The sequence below is a fragment of the Cyprinus carpio genome, chromosome B17 (genome assembly GCF_018340385.1).
Source record: "Cyprinus carpio isolate SPL01 chromosome B17, ASM1834038v1, whole genome shotgun sequence".
NCBI lineage: Eukaryota > Metazoa > Chordata > Actinopteri > Cypriniformes > Cyprinidae > Cyprinus > Cyprinus carpio.
Window position 1 is genome coordinate 6,446,447 of NC_056613.1, and position 23,848 is coordinate 6,470,294.

At 35.3% G+C, this 23,848-nt stretch overlaps 1 protein-coding gene across 1 annotated transcript in view; it reads left to right on the forward strand.

The window, feature by feature from the left end:
* The first annotated feature begins 2,572 nt into the window (after positions 1-2,572).
* LOC109051137 (leucine-rich repeat and fibronectin type-III domain-containing protein 5-like) overlaps positions 2,573-23,848 on the forward strand; it is a 49,297-nt gene continuing 28,021 nt past the window's right edge. Inside the window, exon 1 of the mRNA XM_042743351.1 lies at positions 2,573-3,435. The gene's annotated coding sequence lies outside the window, so the exon portion shown is untranslated. The remainder of the gene's footprint in view (positions 3,436-23,848) is intronic.

Sequence of the window (23,848 nt, forward strand, 5' to 3'; positions counted from 1 at the left end):
GGGTATTTCAGCGGCAGCACCTCAGAGCTTTATAGCTTAATCAGCTACAGCGCCATTCACTGGCGTCACTGCATTCACTGCGTGGAACATTCCTGTACGCGGACCACGTAAGGTTCGTTCTTAATCCCGACCATCTGCTGGGTTTCCGGTGACGAGATTGAGAGTTTTGCGTTTAACGGTGGTCAGTGACAGACAGTAACCTGTCCATGTATGGCAAGCCGGATGAACGTTTATTCCTTTAAACTGATTATTCTCGTTTTCTAGTTTTATTAAAGTAGTCAGTAAAAAGTTTCTTTTTGCTACTGATCTATCCTACAAGTAATTATTTCTACTGAATTTCCCCCTTTTTCTCGTATAATGTTGTTGATTTGTGATGTTAACTAGTTAAAGTATGTGTTCTAGTTTTACTGGTACTTGTTATTTAGGAACTTACACTTTAAGTAACTCCCAAGCCTCACCAGAATGTATGTCTAGCTTTACTGGTGTTCTACTGTAGTCATTATACCAATAACTTACAGTTAAAAAAATTTAACACTTTCATGCATATACAGTAGGTCACATGAACATTATTTTTATGCATATGCATGGGTTTTTTATGGCATATTTGCACATCAGCCACTAGAGTGGTCACTACTGCACCATCCTATAAACTGCCACCTAGAGGTAAACCGTTATTTGTGTTTTTTTTTTTTTTTTCTCCAAACCAAGATGTCTGACGACCAGTCAGAAATGCCAAGGTGCTTCAGAATATCCATCCTTTCCTTCTATCCTCTTGCTGGAAAAAAATTAATATTAAGTAACATCTAAGGAATCATATTATTGTTATATTTTTCCAAGTATTGATTTTAGAATGTGAAAAGTGAAAAGAAAAAGAAAAAAAAAAAAAGCGAAAAAAGTGAAAATCCAAATCATCTGTCCACTCTCATCTGCCCTTATATATATATATATATATATATATATATATTATATATATATATATATATATATATATATATATATATATATTATATATATATATATATATATATTTGTTTATAATTTACAATTTTCACATGATTTATATCATTTTATTATTTGATTTGTTAAATACACACAGTATTATTGTGTCAGTGCTGTATTAGAATTAAATATGTGTAAAATAAAATTAAAGTTCAAATCTCATTTTTCATGCCCTAAGAACAATAAAAACAAAAATCTTTACAGATGTTGTAATTATTAATGCATTATAGGTTTAATTTAGCTGTAAAGTAGCCATTCTGGCACATCATTATGCAGCGTATAAATCACTTTTAATTAGTGAGATAAGTTACAAGTAACATGAGATAAGGTACTAACAATTGGTATACATCGGTGTAAAAATTGATTGGACATTACTCTTGCAATAGTAATGAACACAACATCCACATGCATCTGATTGACAGATAAACCACATGCTCCTGTTTCAGTGTGAATATATGAGCTGGGCTGCGTTTCCCAAAAGCATTGTAAGCTTAAGTTGATCGTAGAACCATTGTCACAATGGTTTTGGGAAACACAACCCTGGTTGTTTTCATACATCCATTTTGTTTCTCTGTGTTTAAAGTGACAAATTCAGTTGACAAACTTGAACATGAGCGAAATCTGTAAGGAAAAAATGAAACTCCCCATCACTCTCTATTGGAATGACTGGATTCCATCTGCAAAATTTCACCAAGCAACATAAATGTGACCACACCTTCAAGGGATAGTTCACCCCAAAATGAAAATTCTGTCATTAATTACTCACCCTCTTGTCATTCCAAACCCATAAGACCTTTGTTCATATTCAGAACTCAAATTAATATATTTTTGATGAAATCTGAGAGCTCTCTGATCCTGCATAGACAGCAGCACAACTGCAATGTTCCCAGTCCCAGAAATGTAGCAAGAACATCGGTAAAACAGTCCATGTGACATCGGTGGCTCAACTTCAGTTTTGCAAAGCTACAAAAATACTTTTTATGTGCAAAGAAAGCAAAAATAACTTAAGAGTTACCGACTTCTGCCATTTTGGAGAGTACCTTTTTCCCCCAGAACGTAATCAATGTAATCAACTAATCAGCATTGTTTACGTTCAGCATGCATGCATTTTCCCATAAACGTAAACAACGCTGATTGATTACGTTCTGGGGAAAGCGTGCACATGCCGATGCCCTTGCTACGTTTCTGGGACTGGGAACATTGCAGTTGTGTTGCTGTCTAAGGAGGGTCTGAGAGCTCTCAGATTTCATCAAAAATACATTAATTTGTTATGAAGATGAACAAAGGTCTTAAGGGTTCGGAATGACATAGGGGTGAGTAATTAATGACAGAACTTTCATTTTTGGGTGAACTTACCCTTCAGCAGTATCTAATGAAAAAATTGCCAGTGAAATTAAAAAGCCTTAGTCGTAGTACTGGTTAATTTATTAGTTTTTTTTTTTTTTTTTTTAAAGTAATAATCGATACTTTGTCCTAAGCAATAAACGCTAAAGCAGCTTGCCATAGTCTGTGGTTTTCTTTACCTTTTCCGTGTTCTTCGAGCACTAAATCAACAACACTTCTCACTGAGAGGCGCAGAGTGACACACGTATCAAGTATTGCGAGCGTCAGTCTGAGCCAATCCGTGATGACGTCCTGCTTTCTCTCTCCCAATCCGAACAGCAGGGGAGAGAGAGCACAGCCGTTATACGGATGATCCCAGGCAGCGGCTGTTGGTACAAAACTAGTTTGTTTAAACAGCCCGGCCGTTATGATAAGGAATTTGCTCCCTCTTCCCCCTTCATGGGCAATTAATTAGACCTCCCTTTAAATTTCCAGCATCTTATGTGTGTTATAGCGACTTATCGGAGACAATTCGAGTTATTAATCTATCTCCAGTCGCGTGTGGAGAGCGTACGCTGTCTGAGGAGAAGACACTTTTGGTACCTTTTGGATGGGGGGTTGGCGCGGAAGGCAGTCGGTCAGTGATTGTGTGGATTAAGCGGGGAGGAAGTAACGTTACTTGCAAAGGTTCAGTGGTGAGAAGGTATCTCTGTTGAGATTTGATTTGACTTCCCGGGTTTAATGCGGACGAAAGCTCGCGCTCGAGCGAGGTGCGTCGACGGGCGGGAGGAGAATGGCACGAGCTTCCGCGCTTCTGAGGGGAAAACAAGTACTTGGCTTTCTTGAGGGGCGTCGGGCACATTGCGCAGGAATTTGACTGTCCCTCAGAGTACGTTTTTGGGGATATCTATCCGTTACGTCGAAAGGGAAAAAACCATTGGATTTTAGTGGCTTTGGATATGGGCTTTGGGGAGTTGGATGCCTTCATATCGCATGCACCTTTGAATTTAGTGTGAATCCAGTGGAGCACAACATGGGAAAATATGACAAGTGAGAAGATTCGCTTCCTCTGACCCTCGGTGCTTCAAGCCGGACTGGCGTTCCTTCTGCTAGGTAAACTTTTCAGTCTGAATATTGAATGGCTTTTCACATTGAACTGTCCCTTCTCGACCTCCTTGAAGAATCGGTGCCGAGAGTCCGGATCTCTTTTCAGAGTATCTGGAGGGGCTTTGGTTTTTAGGCAAGGTCAAAATGTATCTTAAGGAGAAGAACACATTATTTTGCTCTCAGAAATGAGAAATAAGTGCATTGAAATGCTTCATAATAGCTTATTGTAGAACATCAGCTTCATGCATAAAAGATATAGCCAAGGTTTGGTCTGAGTGCTTGTATAGTTGAGATAATGGGATGGATGGGATTGTGTGTGTGGTGTGTTGTGTGGTTTGTTGGGTGTGTGTGTGTGTTTGTGTGGTTGTTGGGCTTGAAATCCTTTCTTTCATATGCATCCACATCCGTAATCTGCTCTGTTATAAGTAATGGTGACATTAAGAGTGTCATTCTCTGTGTCATAAGGGTTTATTTGTGAGAAACTGATTAGCAGAAACAATGAAGTAATAGTCTTCAGAATTGGCACAGATCCAGTCGATGATATAGGAGGCGTATCCCAGTCATATGTGCATTCGGATTTCATGTCATTTTTTTCCCGATAAAAGTCATATTTGCATTCACTGCAGCGTTGGAACTTGCATTTCATATTGTGATTTTACTCTAAAATGTATTTTGTGCGTGATTAAATAGACAGGAGAACTATTCTAGTTTCATCTTTTAGCAAATGGTTTTAATTATGAATTTCAGGCATGCTGGGTTAATATTAAGGGCTATAGGAGAGAAGAAATTAAAGAGCATTTTGCAGTGGTCTTTGTGTTATTTAGATGATGTGTGCAGCTCTATTTGATTATTCTGAACACCTACATTGAGGTTTAGGGCTTTTTTAGACAGATTCTTGTCATTGCTATTTAGGTTTTATCTGCGTTTTCCATACACCTGAAACATGTACAGTAATATGAAATGCCATCATCAGTCTTCATTAACCTTCCTATTACCAAAAAAAGTTAAATTAACAAAACACTAATGTATGTCCTGCATGCTTTATTTTGTGATGCTCTTTAGCTTTTAGATTTTTTTCAAGTCAATATATTTTATTACTTTAAATATTAAAAAAATATAAATTGCAATCTATGTTTCCAAATTATATTTTATATCTAAATTCAAAATAATATACCATAAAAATGTATCAAATTCCATCAGTTACTTTGCCAAAAATCCTCAATTTATCTTGAATTACTTGAAATGAAATGCAATTTACTATAGTATATTGTTGTTCCCAAGTTTCTAAAATATATCAACATATGAAATATATAGTTTGATACGAAACTGCTTTATATTTGTGGCCGCAGTGTTTGAGTTTTCACAGGGAGTAGATTGGTAACTGAACTGCAGCACCTCTTCCACTGGCTGGTGGTGCTATAATTCAATTTATGGCTCACACAGCAGCTCTGAGGGCCGAGTGCACTGTCTTTCTGGATGGGGTGTGGGAAACTATGGATTTATCATGCTGAAAAGACAATATATAAGGAAAGAGGGTTGTATATTTTATAATAGGGTATTCATGTTACAGTACTTCTAACAAACTGCATATATAAAGTGTAATATTTTGTGGAACTGCTTGTATGTAGACCTTATGGTTGAATCTACTCAATTATTTTAATGTGTGTAAAATGTGCAGCATTGATTACCCTTCTTTACATAACATTGAAATTAGCATGTTTTCCAGCACTGTGGACCGATCCTAAAACTCCTGTGGCTGTCTGTTGTGTTGAATGTGGTGCCAGGATGCCAGAAAGTCCTTCAGACTTGTTTAATTACTCTTGCTGAGCTTAGACCCTTGATATGATGAGATGGAGCCAAGATGCCAGCAAGAGCGCAATGATTCCCACAGCTTATGTGATTGTTTGAGTAAGGAATTAGAAAGGGTAAAAAGGATTATCACACTCATTGAGTTATTTTGCAGTTCAGAGTAAAACTGAGCTTTCTTTGAAATGATGCAACTAGCAGGGCGGAATCACAGCAGACCTGATAAGTTGTAGGTGATTTATAGTGGTACAGTAAGCTGTAAGGTACATGTTTGAGACAGATGTTGTTAAGATCGTTTCAGTCATACCGTTGCTCTTTGCACGTGAGTAATTAGGAGACATGTTAACTGTGCTGAGATGGTGAAACCTAATATGCTGCTGTTTACGGATGTCTGGAGAAGCGGCCGTGTCTCTGGTTTGTTCCTCTGAATTTCTTGCTCCAAATATAGCATTGAGAGAAAACTGGAAGCTACAGTATGTACACTACCGGTCAAAAGATTGGAATTATTAAGGATTTTTTAATTCTTTCGAAATAAGTCTCTTATACTTACCAAGGCTACGTTTATTTGATCAAAAATACAATAATACACAAATATTGTGAAATATTATTTTCTATGAAAAAAAAAAAAAACCCTTAAGAGGAATCTATTTCTGTAATGGCAAAGATGAATTTTCAGCAGCCATTACTCCAGTGTCACATGACAAGGACGAAGTTACAGTAAAAACATTTTTTTTTATATTAAGAAAAAAATTCCATCTTACACGATTTTCAAATAGAAAACAGTTTAATTGTAATAACATTTCTCATAATATTACTGTTTTTACTGGTGAGTGTAAAAAACTTTCTTCAATTTTTTTTTTTTTTTTTGTAAAAACAGTATTTATTTCAAATGTTTGACTGGTAGTGTATTTGTGTTTGGTTAAGTAACGAATAATCCTATATATATTCCTTTAGCTTTGTTTGATATCATAGACTAAGGTTAAATCATTTCTGTCAGTCAATCATCCATGTTGTTTTCTGTGGAAGATTTGTACATTGTATCTGCTCTGACTGGTATGGCGTATTTGCAGGCCTGGGTGGCCAGCTGTTGTGAGTTATGTAAGCTAAAACAATAGAATTAAACCCAACAGATCTGTGACCCAAAGAGATGAATGTAAACATGTCAAAATAGATTAGATACTGGATATGAGGTCAATTCTCAACCTTTAGTTCACATTATGACCTTATATCCAACTTTGAAGTACACAGCAGATGACCACTCAATTTGTCTGCCAATACTAAAAAGTTACACCTCAGACCCCCTAGGTTATTCTTTTCTTACAGGTCTGCACAGGTTAAAACAACCCTGCAGTGATTCTGCAGATGCTGTGAGACACCACCTGAATCTTCTGGAAGCTATTTTTGAGTCGCAGAGGACAGAGTCACTGGGATGTAGAGGCTTTCGGGCAGCCGTTCAGAAAACATTTGGCGAGAGACGTAAACTGAAACAATTCCAGTCAAAACAGCCAGATTTTGAAGCTGCATAATATCACAGCACAGCCACATTGAGGTCATGATCAGCTCTAAACGTTCTGAATGCTGGATTCGGGAGTGCTGGCGTTCGGAGATGGGTAGAGAGTGTGGCTGTTGTCAGAGTGACAGGAGAAGTGGCGAGGTAAAATGGCAGAGGTTCGAGTGGGAGTCACTTTAGGGGGTGTTTGTCTGTGATAATGAGCTGTCACTGAGGCACCGGTGCCTTGTTTTGATCTTGCTGCCCTGCTGCTTTAAGCAAGAGAAAACTGACAGCTGTGAATAGAAATAGATTCTGTGTACAAAGGCCAATGAGGCTATAATGCCATTAGTTATGTGTATGTGTTGGGGAATGGAGCCTTTCCTCTGTGTTTACAGTGAATGTGTGTTGCTGTTGTGTCTGCAGCACTGTTGTACGGGATGGTGGTTGATGTGGTCTACTGAGATTTGAACATAGAAAAGTGATCATGAATTTGAGGCCACCAAGGGTAAAAATAGGGAATAAATCACTAGAAGCAAGAGGATGTGACAAAAGATGAGTTATCTAATCTAATAATATCATAATAGCATTATCAATACTTTAGTGGATTCCCTACCATTTCCAAGTACTCCAGTTAAATGTAACTTATTGACTTTTCAAAGCATAATTTTAAGAGGGTTTGGTAGTATATTCAATATTAAAACTGTGAGGCATGTCTACTTGTGTGAGAAAATTGTGTCATATTTCACCCTCAAATTATGTGGATATACAGTAACAGTACATGTATTATACTTTAGAAAACTTTGCTATTTGTAGGTATATTAAAGGGGTAGTTTAACCATAAATAAAAACATGAATAAAAATTTGTTAGCGTTTATTCCTCAATTACTAGTTTTGGAGCTATTTGAGTAAATGATGACCAAATTTCAGTTTTTGGGATGAACTGTCACTTGAAGATTTATTTTTAAATAACGGTTAAACACATTGTCCTTAAAATTCCATTACTGGGAAGAAAAAAAAAAAGTTTAGAATTATGACTTGAACAAAAATATATTTATTTATTATTTGAATAAATTATTTATTTGTTGAATTAATTAATAGGAAGGAACAAAGTACAATGTTGCCACAATTTATTAAATCAAGGGAACAAACTGCTACTATTTACTAAGAAAAGAAAAAAAATTCTTAATTTGTGGCCACTATATATATAATATATATATATATATATATATATATATATATATATATATATATATATATATATATATATATATATATTAAATAGCTTTGAAAATATCTTTGCCATTTCATGTCAATGCAGTTTGTCTTAAAATAGAATCTTTTATAAAAAATGTATGTAAATATTAGTATTGTGTTTGTTTTTACAGGAGTGTAATATTCAGATTTTCAGATATTCCGATTTATATATATAGCGTATTATCCAGATTTTCTTTTTAAATATGTGGTAAAATAAAATCCTTGGGCATATTCTTGAGAAATGTTTTCACCCACATTTGTGTACTCAGTTAACATTGACTTCTAATAAATGTGGTGGAGTAGACCATAAAATGAGGAGTATGATCCAAAGCACTGATGGAGTCATAGAAGATTATAGGAGTGTTGATATTCTGTGCAGTTGTTTGTTGTTGCATTGCCACTGAAAGTCTTTGGTGACTGAAGCTTCATCAGGCCTCTCTGATCTAGAAATAAATCATCAGCGTGCATTAGCTGTCATCTGCATAAGCATATCACCGTTACCTTCTGCTTTCCTCTGTATGGAGCAAAGCCTGTGTCATCTATAACAAGATTAATATAGCTTAGCTAACCAAACTATCTCTTTAAAGTAGCCCATGCATCCATACTGCACTTATTTAAGCCTCATCATCTAACAGAATTGGCTTGGAATGATTTATATACACATGCATATGAAAACATTTCATATTTGTTTCCTCTGATCTCTATTATACGGCCTTTCAGCAATGCCAATCCCCTGTCTAATGTGTTTGCAAATATTAGTCTTGTATTTGCAAGGTGAAAATGGGATAAATATTTGTGTTGTGTTCTGAGAAAGGAAGTGTTTTGTGTTGGCGAGTGCATCAGAGCGTTAGACCTGATTTTATCTGAACTGATCAGATTACAGACATAGAGGAAGAGCCTCAATAGCATGGATGGCCTTAATCTGGTGCTTGTGCAATCTATCAAATGAATGCTTAGGCTCACATGACAAAGTGGCGTAAGACCTACTATCACAACCAACTCTGTAGAGCTGCACTGAACTGATAATCATGATTGTTTTACTCATATATATATATATATATATATATATATATATATATATATTAGATTTCATTATATTAGATTATATTAGATTTCATTAAGTGCAATTATTGCACTTTTACATAAGTACAAATCAAAAGAATGTCAACTCACATTATTTTACCTAATCTAGTTTCCTAATGTATTTACATATACATGCATACATTTACAATGCATATTTATTTATATAAATAAACTCTTTTCATGAAAAGTATTATACTAAGATGCTTTTCTCAAACGCTATACCAGTAAAGTTCCTGGTATTAACACCAACAATTCAAATTATGTTAATATTTGTTTTCCTTAAGAGAACAGCGTAAGGGCATTTATTCAGCAACTACAAATGCAAACAATATAGTCCAGAATAATGTTCAGATTTATTACAGTTCAGGTTAGCAAACTATGGAAGGCCATTTCCATCATGTAAGAAAAAAATGTATGCCTTAAAAAGTCAAAATTATGACATAAGTCATAATTACGAGATAAAAAAATCAAATCGAAATTATGACTTAAAGGGATACTCCATCCCAAATTTAAAATTTTGTCATTAATCACTTACCCTCATGTTGTTCCAAACCTGTAAAAGCTCCGTTCGTCTTTGGAACAAAATTTAAGATATTTTGGATGAAAACCTGGAGGACTGTGACTGCCCCATACACTGCCAAGTAAATAACAGTGTCAAGGTCCAGAAAAGGTATAAAAATTGTCGTCAGAATACTCCATCTGCCATCAGACATGCAATCTGGGTTATATAAGGCGACGGGAACACTTTTTGTAAGCGAAGAAAACTAAAATAACGATTTTATTCAACAATTCCTTTGTCAACAGTCTTCTCTGTGTCTCTCCATATCACTGCATGCTGTGTATGCTCTTCTATATGATTCGCGCCACAAGGATGCGCTGTTTTATTTCAAATCAAAGCTAAATACACATAGAAACATCGCATTCTTGTGGCGCGGATGATAGAGGAGAGCATACGCAATTTTTTTTTTTTACAAAAGCTGTCACTGGGGTGGTACCTTTACAAAAGGTATACTTTTGTACCTTTTAGGTACTAATATGTATACTAATATGTACCTTTAATACATTTATTATAACATTTACACATAGTGTTCAAATTGGGATCTGTAATATATTCTAATGTTTTAAAAGAATTCTCTTCTGCTCAGCAAGGCTGCCTTTATTTGTACAGTAAAAAATGCATGCCTGATTCAAGTCTCAAAAATGGCCAAAAAATATAATTTTACTAACTTATTAATTTTATTTTCAATTGTGCATTGTTGGTATAATGTCTGCTAGAATGTTAAATGTTATATATACATACAGTGTGTATATATTATATATATAAACTAGGGCTGTCAAATGATTAATCACGATTAATCACATCCAAAATAAAAGTTTTGTTTACATAATATATTTATGTGTACAGGGTATATTTATTATGTATATATAAATACACACACACATAAATTATATATTTAGAAAATATTTACATGTATATACATTTATATATTTATATTCTTATATTTTATATTATATATAAATATATTTAATATATAAACATAACATATTCTTCTTAAATATATACATGCATGTGTGTGTATTTATATATACATAATAAATATACACAGTATACACACATATATTATGTAAACAAAACTTTTATTTTGGATGTGATTAATCGTGATTAATCATTTGACAGCCCTAATATAAACATATATATTTATTGATTTATTTCATGTTCTACCCCAAGAAAACATTTAACGTGCAACTCAGCGCATTGCGTTCATATTCTAGGCTATATTCTGCTTGTCTGTAAATGGTATATGCTTTATTAATAAGGTGTGTGTTGAACTTGGTCCTCCATACTGTTTTAAGCAAAATTAACTCATTTCAGAATATCCAGTTTATCATTATAGACCACTTTCCTGTGACCAATTAAGTCAATTTCAACTTAAGTCATAATTTTGATTTATCTTTTTATCTCATAATTATGACTTAAAGTCTTAATGACTTAATTATGACTTTTTAAGTCATAATTAGCCTATGGCTTAAGTAAGTCATAATTTCGACTCTTTATCTCATAATTTAATAAACTTCGAAATGCGCAGTGTAAACAGACTGAAGGAATTAAGCCATATTGTGCTTTCGGTTTAAGTTTGTTTCACAGATACAGTACTGTGCCAAAAATGGCCCAAAATACAACTTGAAAAACCTTTTATGCCTTTTAGAATAAGAAGTTTAAATATATATTTAAAAACTACACTTTTTGCCCAGAAGACCTATTGTTTCATATTGTCATGTGACCACTATAATATCGAGAGTTTTGCTATCGCGATATTTCAGTATTGATAATATTGTTACATCCCTATTAATGTATACAAATGAATAAAATGGATTAGAGATAAGGTAAAAACCATAGGCTCTGGTTCATGGGTTCACAGAGACTGAAACCATAGAAACTTTGAAACATTTTGAAATAGTTTGAAACAAATGATTCACAAGGTTTCAAAGCTTCACAAAGCAGTGTTTCAAAAGTGCCCGTTTCTAGCCCTACTACTCTCATTCCAGTTTATTACTGTTCGTGCTCACTGCCTGATAAAGTTTCCTTCCTTTTGAAATTGCAGACCACTTCAGTGTCTTTGATGAGCTGATCTGAGGGAGTAAAGCTGAGAAAACCTTCTGATACAGTAGGTGGCATCTGATACAGCTCCCCTGCTGCAAACTTGGTTGGCCAGTTTTGGCTTGCAGTAAGCAGATCTTACTAAAGTAAGCTGATATTGAGTCATAAAAGAGGTCTGCAGCAGCTATAAAACGAGACAGTGCCACCCGGCATGCTTGATATACTCACTTAAGTGGTAAAGAGTGCATTAAAGCTCTTGCTGTATCCTTCCACCAGTTTTTGATAATGGAAATGGCTGCTTATCTACAGCCGTACACAAGCAGAAACTATAAAGAGCAGCTAGGCGATGTGTCCTATGCCAGGAGACCCTAATTGCACTTCACTTGGCCCGGCTGATGAAGATAAAGATTTGGTAGGTGCGTTTATTGCGTATATGATTACCTCCTCTGGTGATGGACTGAAATGGCTGTATGCACATCTGTATTCAGGGTGAACGGCAGACTATAATGGCTTAATGCAGTCTCTCTCCCTCCCTCTATGGCCATGAGAGGCTCAAAGCAGATAGAAGTCTGCCAACAGCTGGGAGGAATACAAATGCACCACCACCCCGCTCTCTCTCATAAGCCAGTGATTTATCACACACCACAAATTATTTCAGGTTTGTGTTTAATGGGGGCAACAGGACTGTTGATGTGACCTGTGTGGATCAGGGATTTTTACTTATTTATCTGAAAAAATACTAACTTTTGGTACTTTCTGGAAAGTGCAAGTTAGGGAAAAGTTACCATGGGATGGCATGAGATAACAGCTAATGATATATGTTGGCTAAATGTATGAGGAGAGCTAATTTGGCCTTGGTTGATTTTAAAACAAGAAAAGACCTGCAGATGATCTCTGCCTGGTCTTGAAATTCCTCTGAAGCTGTTGTTTACTCTGTCAAACTGAATTTTACTGCAAAGGTAATTAACAAATTCAAGTTGTGTTCCTTCTATTGAGAGGAAAAATGTGTTTTTAAGAGGGTTTTTGTGCTGTAAAGGGGTGACAAAATTAGTACTTGTTTTTTATAATATTATTTGAAAAAGTAATTCAACCAAATATATATATATATATTTTTAAAGTGAATTCTAAGATTTTGAGTGATTAACTGACAGATATATTGCTTTGTCATACTTTTTGAAGCTTGAAAGCTTCGGTTCGGTTCATTGTAGTACAGTAACATAAAAATTCTTCTTTTTCATTTCATGAAAGAAAACCATATTGCTTTGGAGCACCACAAGAACGATTAAATGACAGAATTGAAATTTTGGAGTGAATTTATCCAAATCAGGCAACAACAGGTTCTGTTAATTGTATAGAAGAATGTTTTTTACATTTTTATCTATTATTTATTAGTACTATTATTGATGTTTTTATGCTTTAAAGTGTGAAACAAAATAAAAATACAACAAACTTAAACCAACATGCCATATATATATATATATATACACACATATATATATATACATATATACACACATATATATATACATATATACACACATATATATATACATATATACACACATATATATATACATATATACACACATATATATATACACATATATACACACATATATATATACACATATATATACATATATATATACATATATATATATATACACATACATATATATACATATATATATATATATATATATATATATATACATATATATATATATATATATATATATATATATATATATATATATATATACATACATACATACACACACACACAGACTTTTTTTCCTTTTATTGAACATCAAGGTTTTAGATTTTTATAATTTAGAATTTAACAGAAAATGTAAATCAAAACACTGTAAAGGTATCAATTAGAGGTCGACCGATGTATCGGTTTTGCCGATTAATCGGCACCGATAGTTGATTGCTGGAACAATCGGTTATCGGCAAAAATCCATGCCGATAGTTTTCCGGGTTGCGTCCATTGCTGGAGTGGCTGAGAAGGGTCTGATTTCATTATACAGTGCGAGAGCGGTCTCTAGTGGTTGAAATCACTGACAGCATGTGCTATTTGTTTAGACACGTGATGAACAGCACGAGAAGCTTCAGACTTGGATTTAAACAGAAAATCCTGCCCCTCTACAGAGCGCCATTCACATAGTTTTCCATTAAATTATTATATTTGCCCCGAATCGTTGTTAATGTACATAATGAATTGTATATTGAACATTTTTATCGAAATGTTTGTCTTTCTGTGGCTCTTATAAAGTCTGTATGCTTCATTTATAGAGCTATAATATAGATCGCTCTTTCCATTTGCTCTGTTTTTTTTAAACACTTAACTTCAAACTTATCTATGCCTAATTGTTCACTCTTGAAGTAATCTTGTGTCCGTTTAGTTAATAAATAAACTGTTTTAGACCGCTGCTTGAGTTGAACACGATGCATCCAGAGTGTGTGTGATACCGGTGAGTTCTCATAGACTCAGCGCTGCACTTTTATTTTGATTAGATAATCATTAAGTGTTCAAGAATAGAAGCAGTTAATGTGTGAGAGTATACATTCAGCTTGTATAATTGTAATGCTATGGCCTTTGTGTGTATATTTAAAGATGTGCATCTTTAAGCATGAGTGTTGAAATTAAATGGTTACACTTCCAAATAAGAGTCCATTTCTAACATTAAGATTAATGAAAGCTGTGTAAGTATTGTTCCTTGTGGTGGTGATGCGGTGGTGGTGGAGGTGGTGATGCGGCCACGACGCGAAGCAGAGTGCATTATTTTTCTAATAATTCAACGGCCCAGAGTAAATTATTCCGCTTATACTACGGTTACCACACCTCAAGTCATTGATCAGATGATATATTTCAAGGGATTCGTCCGGTTTTTGTACTTAAATCGCTATTGTGAGTAGGATTAGTTCTGCCGCATCTCATCCAACGCCTCTTTTGCTGGTTCCAAAACGTCATTTTAAAGCTGGCAGGAGGGTGAAGAGTTTGGGGCGAATATGATGTGATTTAATGGAAAACTATGTGAATGGCGCTGTGTGGCGCGGCTTGATTTTCTGTCAGCTGCATTTAAATCCAGGTCTGAAGTTTCTCGCACTGTTCAGCGTGCAGCATCATGTGTCTAAACAAATAGCACATGCTGTCAGTGATTTCAACCACTAGAGACCGCTCTCGCACTGTATAATGAAAACAGACCCTTCTCAGCCGCTCCAGCAATGGACGCAACCTGGAAAACTATCGGTATGGATTTTTGCCGATAACGATTGTTCCAGCAATCATCTATTGGTGGCGATTAATTGGCAAAACCGATACATCGGTCGACCTCTAGTATTACTTTGGGGGAGTCGTGGCCTAATGGTTAGAGAGTCAGACTCGTAACCCAAAGGTTGTGGGTTTGAGTCTCGTACCGGCAGGGATTGTTGGTGGGGGGAGTGAATGTACAGTGCTCTCTCCCACCTTCAATACCACAACTTGCCCTTGAGCAAGGCACTGAACCCACAACTGCTCAAAAAATGGCTGTCCATTGCTCCGTGTGTGTGTTCACTGCTGTGTGTGCACTTAGGATGGGATAAATGTAGAGCACTAATTCCAAGTATAGGTTATCATACTTGGCCACACGTCACTTTCACTTTAAAATAATTTTAGGTAAAGTATAGCATATCACACTGCAGGACACTTGAAATGCCAACTACACAAACAATAAAAATTGTATAGCTTTCATTGTGTGACATTCATTCCCACTGTACCGCAAAAAGAAAGAATCATTTACTGAAAGACAGGAAGCAGGAGTTAAGAAAGGCTTTGATGCTTTGTTGATTCTCATTAAGAAGCTGAAAGGTTGAATAGCTGTTTTAGAGGAGACACCTGGGAGGCCTGAATGGAGGCTGTCACCGTGAGTTTATGTCCCAGTGCAGGCAGACTCATGAGCTGAGCAAAGGCCATCTGTCACACCAGAGGTACCACTCACTGTCTCTAGAGATGCCACAGAGCACAATGAGCACCTGGGATTTAGAGATCCGAAAATGTGTCTGTCAAAGCACTACCAAAGGTTAGCCAGGCTCTGTTAGAGGATAAAATAGCTATCACATGCTAACGAGCAGTGCTTAATTTGTAAATGATGAGGTTGTGGAACAAAGACCGCTGATGGATCAGCCATTAAAACCCAACTGACACCGCAAGCGATAGGCAGTAGACATAACTTGATGTTTTTTAACATGCAGTAGTAGCATACCTTTTTTTCCAGAGAAATCCACAAAAAAAAAGATGCCAGATCCAAACCCAGCTTGTTCTGGCACAAATTAAACCCTGCTAACGAGGCTCTTTGTTAGGGCTTGGGGAATATGAGTGATGAGGAATTTCTAGTCAACCAACCAGGTGTGAATTAAAAGACCCTACAGCACTTATAGATTGCAGGCCTCATTTTTTCACATGAGCACCTTGATCGCTAATGACAATTGATTAGACAGTAACTGAGTAACAGAGACAGATTTCTGACTATAGGCATAAAGTCTGGTTCAGTTTGAAACTTCTTTTGGAAAAGAACAATACCCTGCAAACAAGCCTGCACTAGCCCTTTATGGGCTAGCCTAAGGGCCCCGAGCTAGCCCATAAAGGGCTAGCCTAAGGGCCCCGAGCGGGCTGCCAGCGCAGGGCCTCTGAGATTTTGCTCATTGGCAAAACGTTGGCCCCTTAGTGCTGGTCCTGCACGGGTGGCCCTCACTTAGCCCACACAATTAATCTACAACAGGGGTGCCCAAATCTGGTCCTGATCAAACACACCTGAACCAACTAATTAGGATCTGAAGGAGCACTTGATAATTACAGACAGGTTTGTTTAATCAGGGTTGGAACTGAACTCTGTAGGAAGGTAGATCTCCAGGAACTGATCTATTACAATATGTCGCGTTTCACTTTAAATACTTTTCAGATACTATAACTTAAGTCTTTGGAAAAATCAGTTATTACACATTTGAAATGGATGCAGTCACCACATAACTTATATGTCTATATCGTAAAAAAAAATGTACAGTAGTCTAGTCAAAGGGATTTTAAATCAATGGATATTTTAAATACAAAATAGAAAACATTCCATTCAGGTTAATACAGCAACATATAGCCAAAAATGTAAATACACACACACACACACACACACACACACACACACACACAAAAAAATGTAAGATTGTAAAATTTTGCATGTGAAAGTTGATGTGTGCGAAAGTCTCATCTGTTGTACATCAGTGTCCAAACACTGTCCGTAGCTGAAGTTGACTGATAGCAAATGAATAATCCAATCTCTTGTAATGAAAACAAGCCACAGCTCTCAAACACCAGACTCTTCCTAACCAGGAACAATCAAAAAATAGCCCAGATTATGGTCTCATGTTGAAAAGAATGTTAAATCCATATTCAAAACTGGACCGTGATGTGGTGTCCTCACCTATAAAGAGTCCTTCTAAAATGCATACACTTTAACTCTTAGCTCAATCCAACCATAGGCCATACATACATGTACCATTTCTGCCAAAAAAAAAAAAAAAAAAAAAAAAAAAAAAACCTTAAGACTGGGCTTGAAATTACACATTTCCCAACCAGGACACACATGCTGGCTACTGCTGCTTGCTATTGCTAACTCTCTCTACCATATGGCTTTACTTAAGGATACCTAAAACACTCTAGCATCCCTAGTGGTAAGGAAGAAAACTGCCCACAAAATTCTTATTAACAGGCTTATTGAATTGTATTGTATGATAAATTTTGCATGTGAAAGTTGATGTGTGCGAAAGTCTCATCTGTTGTACATCAGTGTCCAAACACTGTCCGTAGCTGAAGTTGACTGATAGCAAATGAATAATCCAATCTCTTGTAATGAAAACAAGCCACAGCTCTCAAACACCAGACTCTTCCTAACCAGGAACAATCAAAAAATAGCCCAGATTATGGTCTCATGTTGAAAAGAATGTTAAATCCATATTCAAACTGGACCGTGATGTGGTGTCCTCACCTATAAAGAGTCCTTCTAAAATGCATACACTTTAACTCTTAGCTCAATCCAAACATAGGCCATACATACATGTACCATTTCTGCCAAAAAAAAAAAAAAAAAAAAAAAAAAAAAAAAAACCTTAAGACTGGGCTTGAAATTACACATTTCCCAACCAGGACACACATGCTGGCTACTGATGCTTGCTATTGCTAACTCTCTCTACCATATGGCTTTACTTAAGGAAACGTAAAACACCCAAGCATCCTTAGTGGTAAGGAAGAAAACTGCCCACAAAATTCTTATTAACAGGCTTATTGAACTGTATTGATGATAAATTTGTTGAAATTTTATATTTTTTGATTTATGATAAAACTACTTAAGTTGCATCTACAAAATATGAAACTATTATACAAATAATAAAATAAGTAACTTAATCAATTGAATAAAAATGTAAAAAAGATGCATCACCGTCTTGCTCCGACCAAAGTGACTTGAACCCGTTTGATTTGGGAATTATGACTTCACAACTCAAAAATGTGAACTTCCCTGGAAGACTTGACCTACCATAAGTATTGCTCTTTCTTTTCTTTTTCTTCCAACAACTTAATACCTGTTTAAACACTAATTTGTTTCCTTTGATTACCTGAAATTGCATAAAGCCAGCCAATCAGATCAGATCTTGCTATTGTTTGCATATCTCGCCATTATTTGTGAGCAATATGTATTAGACGCACTGTAGGAGGTCCTGAGACTGAGATTAGTGATTAATCTTGGTCCAGTAACTGTGAAATAACAATTTAAAAAGAAGTGAAAGGAATTCAAAGCATCGTAATTACTTTCACGCATGAAGATTTACTGTTTATTATGCACAAATCATACAAGAAACCATTGAGGTGGAGAGTTGTGAGTGGCATCTGTGTGTTGCAATTTATTTCTCTCCCCAGAGCAGAAAACATTTCATAGGCTTATACAACTTCTTAGATGTCAAGACATTTCCAAATGTTAAGCTAAACACATGTGAAATGTCTTGGTGCAATATGGCAGCAAGGTACTGAAGTGTTTACTTTTGATTGCTGTTTTCTGGTGGTATGTGACAGAGATCGCATGTGACGGTCTCATTACTTTGAGCTGTTTATGAGCATTAGCATAGCTTTGATGTCACACTTCCCGTCGGAGGTGAGCTATAATGTATGCATTGTCTTAAGGCTTCAGGTTCTTTTCTCGTCTCCTCTCAGGCTTTCTTTCTCTCTTATATTTTACTCTCTCTGCATTTTTATTCTCTCTTTGATCCACTTTCTACATTGCTCAGCTGATTACCATATTTCTTGATTGCTTTATTATAGTGCTTGTATTGCCTCATAGGCTTATACAACTTTTTCTTTTCCTTCAGCTTCAGTCGTTTTACATACAGATTTTACGCTGTTTTATAAGCTAATTTAGATAAGTTATAGATAAAGATAGTGGACTGCTATGTGACTTCACCTTTGGAGAATAAAATCAAGGTTAGAATGATTCTGTTATAATAGAAGCAGCAAAAACCTTCATCTGTGTAAAAGCAGTGTTAAGTTTCAATGAAATCCACTCAAGGTTTTGCTCTTCATGGCTACTGCCTTGGTTACTGTGGAAACTGTCTGGAAAATCTCGGAACGTCTGCCCACTTCAGATGTTTTAGTAAAACACATGTACAATCACACATGCCTGTTTATCTAAATGGAGACGTATGTTGTTATTAAATTAAGCAAATTGCAGTGCATTTGGATCCCATTAAATTGATTAAATGCATTTTAACATTTTTTTTTCTTTTGTATCTGTGAAACAAACTTTTTTATTCATAATGAAAAGTATATTGTTTTTATTTTTTTTTTTTTTTTTTTTTTTAACAAATGGCGCTTTTTTATTAGGATAATTTATTCAATTAAAAAAAAAAAAAAATAAGGCTATATCTACTTTTGTCCTTTAACTTTTATCTAAGACCTATCAATGTTTTTGTGCTATGTTAAAAATGTGCTTTTTTTTCTCTCTAAAAATAAAAATATTTCATATATATATATATATATATATATATATATATATATATATATATATATATATATATTAATGCAGCAATATTCATACATTTTTGCATTTGGCTTAAGTATCCAAATATGTTTTGTCATCATATTGAACACTAGATCTGTGTTTTATCTTATATTTGGAGTATATTTGTGTGTGCGTATGTCACAAAAAGTAATAAACTACTGTTCTATAAAATAAATACATACTTTTTTCCAAATTTTGTTGAATGATATTCGTACATTTAAAATTTTTGTTTGGTTTGTTTATTTTGTTTTCATTTTTAATACCATTTTTTAAAGGTATTTTAAGATCCAACAAACTTATAAATAATTTAAAATAAATGCCCCTTTTTCATACTTATTTATATAATGAAATAATATTTATACTTTTTTAATGCGTTGGGATTACTGTACATCAATAAATCTTTAATCAAACCCTACGAAACAACTTTTGGCATTTTATCTGGCTTAAAATATTATTAGTGTTATAGTGTTGTATAGTGTTTTTAATGAACTTTTTTTTCCCCCATTTGAGAATGTATCCACATAAGGATTAGAATTAACTAACATCTGGGATATTTTTTATTTTATTATTTTTTATTATTATTATTGATTGATTTATTGACAGTTGATTGATTGATTGATTGATTGATTGTCACCAAAAGTGTTCCTAGGTCAATGATACGCCCCAGTGTCATCTTTCCTAGCCCTATGTGTTTTATACTACACGAGTACAGGCAAAATCATCTGTATCATTAAATCCTAATGACACTGTAATTATCTCCTTGCATTTAGTGGATAAACCTAGAGTGCATTCATGTCCATCCACTCTCCATATTGTGTTTTGTTGGCTCGATCACCCCTAATTTGCAGCTTGTTGTCTTGACCTTCAGAGGAAGCAAATCATTAGGATGCTGCAGCGTATTGATGATTAAGGCTTTTCTTTGTTCTGTGTCCTCTGATACCCTCCTCGTTCTGCATATATGCGCATACATGTATGTTTGATGATTCGAAACTAGAACGCTTGGACATGTTATGATGGAAAACATCACAGTGGGAGCGGAATGCTTTTAGCTCTTCCTGTCTGTCAGACTGTTATGCATGACTTACCAGAGTGACAGAGCTTTTCTTCAGATGGGACACCCACACAACACACACACCTACACCAATACATATAATTACTGAGATGTGTCTACCCTGTAAGCCGTCAGCTATTACACAGGAAACACAGAGACTGTGATAATCAAGAAGCCGCAATGCACAAAGCGACAGGAGGAAGCCCCTTAAGGGCGGCGGCATTTGTTTGTTTTGCCTTCTTGAAAATATACCTCTGTGATTTGTTCCCTGTCTAATGATTCTAGCTTTTTGGTCGTCAGCATTTCCACACAGAGTGGCTGAAATCCATACGGACCCATTCTTTTTGAAATACAGCTGCAATACTGTCCACATGCGGTCAGCAAACATAGTATAATCTATGCTTTATAGGATTTACAAAGAGGCGGATTGTTGTATTCCCACGGACAGGCATCGCAGTGTATATTGCATTTGGGAAATGTAAAGCGTCGTTAAATTTTATGGCTTTTCATACATATTCAGGGTCGGTAAGTGAGCTGAATGTGGATCGTTCATCATCTCAGACCAAGGGGTATTTAATAGTTTCAATATTAATCATGGGCAGCACTTCATAGCAGAGTGGCCTATTCAGAGTCAAAAATACGACCGTAGAAAGGCTGAGAACAGTGCTTAGATGAATGAGCTATGAGCTTGATCAATGCGCCATATGATTTTTGAGCTCCTTGAGCTGTTTTTTTCCCCTGCGGTCACTATTTGAGATGGGTTTTGAGGTGCTAGGGTTAGTAGTCATTGAAGCAACACATTAATTGAACAAATCAGCATTCACATCGCAGTGTAATTAGCTACTGTATTGTTACTAAAGTGGTCTAACTCTTCAATGAAAGCATCAAAACCAGGGGGTTTCAAACTGGGTTCCACAAGAACATGGTAAGGCGCTGGTGGAAAACTTTTAGAGAAAAAAATGCTATTTTTATGTTATTACTTTCATCTTTGTTTCTAAAAGCTTGCAGCCAAAAGAAAATATTCAAATCAGGATTATTATAGTTAACTAAAACTAAAATGATTACAACAGAGAAAAAAGATGCTATTTTTACATTATCACTGTTTCATTCTGGTTTCTAAAGATTTGTTGAAGCCTTGGAGATGATAGAGTTACTAATTGTGATTATTTAATTGTAATTCTATTGACAGCAAGAAATAACACATACAAAAATGTATAAAGCATTTATAAGCACACACACACACACATATATATATACAGTGCCACATGAAAGTTTGTGAAAAAATTTATGAATCTGTGAAAATGTGAGTAATTCTAACAAAATAGAGAGATTATACAAAATGCATGTTATTTTTTATTTAGTACTGTCCTGAATAAGATATTTTACATAAAAGATGTTTACATTTAGTCCACAAGGCAAAAAAAAAAAAAAAAAAAATTGCTGAAATTCTTAAAATAACCACGTTCAAAAGTTTGTGAACCCTTGGTTCTTAATACTGTGTGTGGTTAGAAACGATTCAAATAAGGATTATTAATTATTATAGATAACTAAAATTATTAAACAAACAATTATTTGAAATAAAATATTTAGTTAAATTTAATTTCACAAAAACTAAAGCTGAAATAAAAATGAATACAAGCTATATGGAATATTTAAAAGAAAATGCCAAAGAAACACAATAGAAATCTTAAAAAAAAAAAAAAAAAAAAAAAAAAAAAAAAAAAAAATATATATATATATATATATATATATATATATATATATATATATATATATATATATATATATATATATATATAATTGAAAATATTAACTAAGAAAAACTATAATACTATCTCAGTGATAATGAAAATGTAAAGCTGAACATATATTTTAGGAACAGTGTCCCTGGCTTCAAGACTCTAAAAACCCCTAACCAAAGAGTAGAGTAAAGCAGGTGCACTCTCAGAAAAAAGGTACAATAGTGTTCACTTGGGCTGTACCCTTTCAAAAGGTACTGAAATGTACCATTTAGGTACTAATATGTATCTTTAAGGTACTAGTATGTAGCCTTTAGGGGAAAATAAGGTGTAAATGTGTAGCTTTTTAAAAGGTACCACTTTAGTAACAGCTTTTTTACCTTTTATTCTGAGATTGTGGTGAATCAGCACTAATTCTTGTTGTTGTGGACTGATGCTGTTGCATCCTACTCTTCTCTTTGAAAAAAGCTTGCCATTTGTATTTGTAAGCAGCGATGCACTCTCTGAATGTATTCAAGCTTTCAGACCGGTAGGTGAACAATCAGCCAATGAATTTGCTTTTGGCAAGTGGCTCTAATGGGCCTTAAAAGTGATCTGAACGACCCCTTAGTCAGTGTGTGGGACAGTGACTGGTGGCTCTCACAACAGGACCACTGAGACAGACATTGTGACATAATTGAGACTGACATCTGAGAGACCTGTCCTGGCCAGACCTCTCAATCTTCTGAGAGACCAAAGCTTGAAATCTTAAACAAACAGTTTTTTGTCTCTCACCGTGTTCCAGATATGGGCAAGATATTGTGCTTTTTGTGTGAGCCAGTGGTATATAAACTGTGACCTACTTCTCTGAATAATGGGATATGCATCATTTAGTTTGGAACGCAGGAGGGAGCGCGACCTGAGCTGCACCACCGGCACAGTTGGTGTTAGGTGTGTGTGTGTGTTAGTGCATATATGTGTGAATGCCACAGGCAGGTAAAGTGAAATAGCGCCCTCATTCCATGCAGCATTGATCAGAAAGGCCTCGACCTTGTGCCTCGAAGCCAAACTTTGCTGATGGGAAACAGTGGGGAATGTTTGAGACGCAGGAGCTAGACATAGCCACGGGCAGTGCGATTAAGATTCAAGCTGGAGAGTCACAAGGATGAAACCCCACCAGGGAGAGGAGGGAAAAACTCCATCTGCAGAGACCCCAGGTGCATCAGACACAGGTGCTGGAGAACCCAGAGGAGCTGAGACAGCCGGCTCAACCAGACCTGTCTAAAAATAAATAAATAAATAAATAAAACCCATAATGCACAAATGACAAGTGCA